The sequence below is a fragment of the Trematomus bernacchii genome, unplaced genomic scaffold, assembly GCF_902827165.1.
Source record: "Trematomus bernacchii unplaced genomic scaffold, fTreBer1.1, whole genome shotgun sequence".
In the NCBI taxonomy this organism is placed as follows: Eukaryota; Metazoa; Chordata; class Actinopteri; order Perciformes; family Nototheniidae; genus Trematomus; species Trematomus bernacchii.
Window position 1 is genome coordinate 2452736 of NW_022987782.1, and position 7683 is coordinate 2460418.

General features: G+C 40.0%; 1 protein-coding gene across 1 annotated transcript in view; it reads left to right on the forward strand.

Annotated features, from left to right (window-relative positions):
- The first annotated feature begins 283 nt into the window (after positions 1 to 283).
- Positions 284 to 7683, forward strand: part of ncalda (neurocalcin delta a) — a 96995-nt gene continuing 89595 nt past the window's right edge. Inside the window, exons 1-2 of the mRNA XM_034149341.1 lie at positions 284 to 472; positions 3832 to 3959. The gene's annotated coding sequence lies outside the window, so the exon portion shown is untranslated. The remainder of the gene's footprint in view (positions 473 to 3831; positions 3960 to 7683) is intronic.

Below are 7683 nucleotides of genomic sequence, written 5' to 3' on the forward strand. Positions count from 1 at the left end.
TGTGTCCGCTAGATGGCGCTAGAGTCTTATATAGAAAATAGAGAACAATTCAGTTTGAGGTGGCTACAGATAAGGATTAAGACAGAGCGCTCACTCTGCTTTTTTTTTTTAATACTACACATATAGATGCGGATTCCAAAGATTGCTTACAAGCAGGGTGAATATTTTAAATGTCAATGTGTCTAACTGCCATCCGTGGTATGGTTTAAAAAATGTCTAGTGGTAAACTTTTGGCCTTTTCCGACGGCCCTTGACTCATATCAAATATAATTTTGAAGACCGGAAGATAATCCCGCTTTCCTCTGACGCAGCACACTTTCTTATATGCTATCTTTGGTCCTACTCTACATTCTGACACTTGTTGGGGTACATGTGTTCCTGAGCCTGGTTCTGTGGTTAACCGAGTTACCGGCAGATGAAGAAGCCACCTTTGGAGACATCTCTAACCCAAGCGTTGCATCTCCTGACTAAGGTTAGCTGTTTACAGATCTTATTGGCTGGTTTGCTCTTACATACCCTAATTTAACTAACTGAATATAAACGTTAGCTGTGTTATGGTATTGTAAACTCTGGAAAACGTTTTGGCGTATTCTTTACCTGGTTAGAATTAAAGCAGTCTTACAAAAATTAAGTTCACAAGTGTTAACTAACGACACTTTTCTTAGTTTTTGTGTAGCACATTCGGTCACGTGTGTTGCTTTGTTTTGGTGTATCCAAAAACTTAGCATGTTAGCTTGCTATGCTAGTTGAGCTTCTAGAGCAGAACGCCGCCTGTCCTCTGTCTGGTGATGCCGAGTTTCCGTTGTTCCTTTGTTATTACGACTGCTGCTTTCATCAATACATACAATCACATACAACTGAAGTTTATTCTGTGTAATTAAACCTTTTCAGAATCCTAATCGTTTCTGCATTACAGAGATTTCTCACTTATGGACAAGATAACACAACAACTGCTGTCAGAAAAAGAGGCCATGATCAATTTGAAAATAGCATCAATAAACCTAAACTCTGTTTACTCACTGTTTATACAAATTCATCAAATGTTCTATAATGGTAACAACTATTTTGATTAGAATATATTGTGTTTATTACACTAACTAGCGAGACCGATAGCCAAGCCAATATCAGCTTCTTGTGAGAGTATGTCTGTTGATGAGAAACAGTTCACCATTACATTGTGTCTGTCCACCATACAGCAATGTCAAATGACCCACTTGGTATGTTGGTCACCATTCTTTAAATAAGATTGTATATATTATGTGTATGTTGAAAAACAAACTACTCCAGTGTTGGTTTGAAGACATTTTTTATAATTTCATTTTTGCATCGTATGGTCCTCAACAATACATATACTGAATTGTTCATCACATTTCTCAAAAACGTTTGGTCAGTAAAACATCCAAAAAAGATTTAAAAAAATGCCCATGACAACTTCTTTGAGCCCGAAATGTTCAGTTTACAAAGATGTAAGACGAAGATAAGCAGAATACATCACATCATATATTCTCAAACAAGAACCTATTTGGCTTTTTACAAATGTCTTTTACACTTTAAAAAGAGGTTGCAGATTAATTTTGTATAATTATCTCATATCCTCAATTAAAAGTGACACTCTCCCCTATATACTTTTATAATTACTAGCCTCATTTCTTAGACACAGCCTACATGGTTATTCACAATGGGAGATTGGTAGTGTGGTTAAACATTCTGAGGTCACCATTTCCCTCAACAGTCAGAAACAGTTATTCAGTGCGCCTCCTAAAACCTCCATCAGTATGAGTAACATGTTTTATATGTTGATTAGTGCAAAACATCTGGTCATGTGAAGATCAATAACAAGAAAGCAGTGGTAGCACCCCCTTGATGGGTATTCAAAAATAGATTTCTCTTGTTTTATTACATGAGCATGTAGCCAGATGAGGTCACATCTGGGGCAGGTCGCACATCATCTTCCACTTTGGGTTACATGATAGCTGTAATCAGCACTGGAGGTAGGGCATAATAGTCAAAGTTTACCAAGGGGATTATGATGGAGAAATAAAGCTTATGTTTTTTGTTAAAATAACCTCTTTGTCAAACTGAGCCTCAAGTACAGTATACTATGCTATTTTCTATGGGTGTCAAGATTTTGATTCTAAGTAATAAAAAAAAATGACGCAAATGACCTTTCCATTTCTATGATTGAAATCAAAAGCAGGGTCTGTGACAATAGCCCCAAATCCTATCACATATGGGTCATGCTGTCCACCCACTTTAAGATGATCCACCTTGCAGTGCATGGGGGCTGGGAAGTTGCTGATATCATCTTTGAAATTATCCCTTGTTTAAGATGTCTTGTTCTTTGGTTTCCTTTCCTGCCGTGCTATAATCTCATACAGTAAGGAGAGGGTCTGAGCTGGCTGTGATAAGAGCCGTCTGTACAGTGACCTAATCAAAGCTTCAGTCAGTGTCTCCTCTGACCCCATGTATTCCCTCTGATGTCAATGAGAGCTTCTGTTGGGTCTGCAGGTCGTGACCCTCATCCACGATCAACAACCACACTCACAAATGTACATTTGTCGACACACATGTATTGATACAAACATATATACTGCAGAACATATCAGAATACACACATTGTTCCTGGGGGAATGTGAGCTTTTGTGACAGTCGCTCCATTTGAGAATGAATTCAAATGAAAGATTAATATAAAAAATAGAATAGAATAAGCAATAAAAAGATACATACAAAAGTAACGTATATAAACATAATAAGTTAACCTAAATTGTCCAATAAAAGATACAACAAAATAGAATACAAATATTTATATAATCATTAAAAAAGAAAGTGAAAATCGTGCATGTTTTACCACAATACCACAACAACATTTATATTACAATATAGAGAGTAGTGCATTAGTGTTAGTAAGATTTGACGGCTGAATTGCACAGTGTATGGGGGTTTGGCTGCTGATGGTGAAGTAAAGGCGCATTTCTACCTTGGCGCGGAGCTCGGTTTAAGCGTGCCGTGTCGTGCCGGGCCCGTTTTTGGTTGCGTTTCCACTATGCCTAGTTCCGGCCCGGGGCTACTTTTTCACCTCTTTTCTGGCCCGACAAAATCGTGGTTCTATCGGGGCCAACAAACAGGGCTGAGTCGGGCTGAGTTTGCTAAACTAGAGAGAGAATCGCTGGCAAGGGGGCTACAACTACAACAAGATGGACATATTTGACCGTGATTTAATTGTAATACACGTTTCAAAATGATGCCGAAGTAACAACATACTGATACCGGTTAGTAAAAACCATGAATTAATGCTTTGACAAGTCTGCAGACAGACGGCAGGCGAAAAACCTTTTAAAATGCGTGTTGTCTAAATGGAGATCGGCTAAGCTAACGCAGTATATGCTCCGACCATCCACACTCACAACAACGGCCTACAGACATAAATAAACCAGTGACTGTATTCGCCATGACACAGACAGTCTGTGGTTTGTACTTGTTTAACTTTTGTCTAGTTTCTGAACAGATATGAGGAGCTGTGAGCTCTGAGTGCTAACAGCTAACGGCTGATGTTGTTTTTCTGGGGTGCTCATTGAAGATGACGTCACGGCTCCGCCTACACTGCGTTACTAGATACTACCCCAGTTCCTAAACTGTAATGGAAGCGCAGCATTAAAGTGAGCCGGGCCTAACAAGGCCTAACAAGGCCTAACAAAACCGTACTATTCGAGCGAGGCCTGCGGTGGAAATGCGCCATAAGTCAGTCTATTGACTCGTGTCATAGCAACCGAAGAGGCCTCAAGTTTAGCAGTAAAACTAAATACTAAGAATGGGTCTCTAATCTTTCCTCAGGTGCTGTTCACTTTCGGGTCAGTGTTGTATAGAGAGACACATCAAACCCAGAGACTAGACAGAGTGAGCCAGCAGTCTGACCCCCCCCCCCCCCTCCGGGCTGCAGGCGTCCACATCTTCTCCACCTGGTGAGTTTTAAAGCTTTTCTGTAGTTGTGAGATATCATCGCTGAGACATCCACATTGGTATTACAAAACAGCTGCATACATCAGAGGGGCAAAGATTGATTTTATTACCATGAATGTATCTTAATAAGGGCAGCAGTGATTTCTCCTGAGTCATCCCCTACATTGATTGTACCTATATACATCTGTCGGCAAACACTTCACATGATACACTGCATAGGCTGGCCTCCTACCAAATGTATGTTTTGATAGGTTCCAGTTCTGAAACCTCCAGCAGGATTAGGTATACAACATTTGTATTCACTGCTTGTTAGATATGGCGGAAACTGTTACTCTCACTGCCAAGCTATGTAACTCTAACATATCTGTTGGTTTTTGTTTGCTTTTTTGTTTCCCATATACAAGTTAGCTGTCTAATGCCCTTGCCACACGAGGACGATAACGCAAACGGACCGCAATCGTTATCAAAAAAGTCTTCCGTCCACACGCAACAGGCACCAGAAACGTTTCCGTCCACAGGAGACCGCTCGAAACGCTGTAGTACATATGCCAGGCCTGTAAGTGGTGCTGTACTCCTACCACAAAAGCAGCGAAGAAGACTTCCCGCGCATGGTTGCCATGGTTGCCCTTCTGTTTATTCTCCGCTGTGGACGCTCTGGCTCTTTTTCTCCCTCCCCGAGGCAAGCGTTTGCTCCTGCTGTAAATCTCTCTGGTAGTCCACCAGCAGATGACAAACACCCACCTCTCCGCCTCTTCCAAGGGACGAGGGGACCGTGCAGCAGAGTTTCAGTTAGATTTTTTTTCTGCCGGTCAACATGTCCATTAAAGTTTAAATCTTCCGGACAAAATTAGAAAAGTGCCGGTCAAATGTCTTCTTTGTTTTTTATTGAGCTTTAAAACAAATGAATAACGACTCGATATAATAATATAAGAATAAAAAACGGAGCCTCTCTTTTCCGACCCCCCTCTTCTGACAGCCCAGCTGCTGATCTCTGAGCAGGAGAGGTGGGGAGAGGCGGGGCTATTGCATCAACGTTATCAGGACATGATCGTATCGGCGTAAACACGGAGCCGTTTGCCCCCCCAGAGCGTTTCGTTTGCAGATCTACCCACCTAGGGACCCGTTATAGTTTTCTGCGTTTCCGTGTCGGCCTCGTGTGGCCGAACCGTCTATCTGATAGAGAACTGTAGCAGATATGACCGTTATCGTCCTCGTGTGGCAAGCACCTAAAAAGCTGGTTTGCTTCCACCTGAAGACCTGCTCCACTAGATTTTCCAGTACACTCTAGGAATGGATGATTTGTGTATTATGCTTTCAGATGGTGGCCCTGCTATTGGAATTGTTTGTTTGTTTTTAACCGCACACATGAGGCAATTTCAGATACATTTTGGATGCAAAATATCCTGATTTGAATCTCTTAAACCTTTTGTCCCTCCTCATTCTTTTTTGTAATACCTTTGAGCAATGGAAAGTGTGTAAATGACAGGCTTATCATTTTCAGCTGCCTGTTGCCATCGCTGGTTAAATAACAAACATCAACAGTGGGCATATCTTTGTGATGACTCAAATTAAAGTTTGTCTATTGTCTGCCTAATGAACCCTCTATGGCTGGTGTCTGTATTCAAGAGTGAACTACTGTTCTTCAGAGAAATGATCAGCTGATAACCTCACATCAGTTTAAGGATCTCTCAGCTCAACTGTTCATATCAGATTAGAAACTGAATTTATCAACGTAATAGATTTGATTTCAAGTGAGTAGCTTGTGAGCTACAGTATGCTTAACTGTGCTTTAAGAAACATTTAATGAAACGCTATATATATAATGCTGCTCATCTTATTTCAGATCAGGTTTTGTTACAGGCTGTAAACATAAATGAGTGGTTCTGGCTTCCTTAGCCAACACATTTGTGTGGTTGTTCCATTCTTTAGTCACTTGAAAGTTGTCAGAATATTAAAAGGTAAACCTAAAAAATATTAGTTAAGAAATGTAAAGGTTACCAATTTGTGATAAATAGACTTGAAACTGGATTAAATGTGTTGTAAATAGTAATGACATTATTATGTAAGCCAACTATGGTGTTACATTGCAACAATTGAAATGCCAAACATCAATACGGAATAAGACCTCTCTCCAGTGCTTTAAAGGACTAGCATGATATAAAACATTAATATTTACTTTCAAAGCACTCGCATATGTAAACATTTTAATTAAATACACGTCTAAATTGTTGTCTGGGGGCCAGGAAGGGGCCCCATTATTCCAGGTGTTGTGTTGTCTGCTGTTGGTCTATCTATAAGGTCCTTGACTCAATGTTGCTCAGACATCTTGCCTGTGATCAATTTGACTATAATCATGAGTTTGAATAATAATTGAAAGCATGACATTGTGGATAAAAGCAACTGAGTTGTCTTTGCAGTGGAGTGGAATGCTCAAACATCTGGAAGTCCTTAGAGAAGAACCACTGCTGCTCCTTCGGATTCAAAAGAGCAATTTGAGGTGGTTTGGCTATTTGATACAATACTGCCTCGATGCCTCCCTGTGGAGATATTCCCTCTGGAAGAATCCTGGGGCAGTCCCATAACACTATACATCCCATCAGAGCTGGGGGTACTATGGGATCCACCCTAATCCAATAATACTGTGCAAAGTATAATTAACTACAGGTAACTACTTAGACTACAGTTATTAAAAGTGTAGATGATTCAAACAAGGTTCTACATATAACTGGGATCAAGATTATTCTTATTTTTTGAATAACTATTGTATTGAAAAACCTCCACATAAAACATGGACTTTTGTCGCTCAGTTTTTCCAGGTTGGATAGTTAGAATTTTTGGCATTCCTCATTGAAACTACGAACACAGCTACCCCAACTAGCTGAGACCCCTGCTTGAACCAAGCAAATACGGAAAATTACGGAGGGACAACATGCAACACATGCCAGATTTGAACCCAGGACGTCACAGTCTTTAGATCAGGGGTCACCAACCTTTTTTAGGATGAGAGCTACTTTCAAAAAATAAAACAAGTCGTGAGCTACTTTTACTCCTCTTTTTTTGTTTTTTGCAGTTTATATATTTAGCACATTTTAATATTATTATATGCTTACCTTTAACCTTTGTGTGCTGTTTGGGTCTGTGGGACCCGTTTTCAGTGTTTACTAAAAGAAAATGTATTAAATTTAATTATTTTAACCTGCTTTATTTGGGGGTGGACCTCACCTTGACGATTTTTTTTTTTAAATGTTGAAGTGAAATGCATCAATCTGGAGCACTTTGAGCACAACATGAATTGATGGATACAGCTCTCAACACTCTTTAGAATATGATCACAACCAATAACAAATCATTTAAACTGGTTTATTCTTATCTTATGTTACCTAGTTAGCATTCTTTCTTTTTATGTATGCTTATTTTACTAATCACTCCCCTTTTAAACTGTTTTTTGTTTTTTTTACTGTCCTATAGTACACATTGGAATGATTTCTTACTTTATCTATATTAAATAGATAAAGGTGTGCTCTCTCTCTCTCTCTCTCTCTCTCTGTCTCTCTCTCTGTCTCTCTCTCTCTGTCTCTCTGTCTCTCCCTAGCTCTCTCTCCCTCTCTCTGTCTCTCTGTCTCTCCCTAGCTCTCTCTCTCTCTGTCTCTCTCCTAGCTCTCTCTCTCTCTGTCTCTCCCTAGCTCTCTCTCTCTCTCTGTCTCTCTCTCAGTCTCTCTCTCTGTC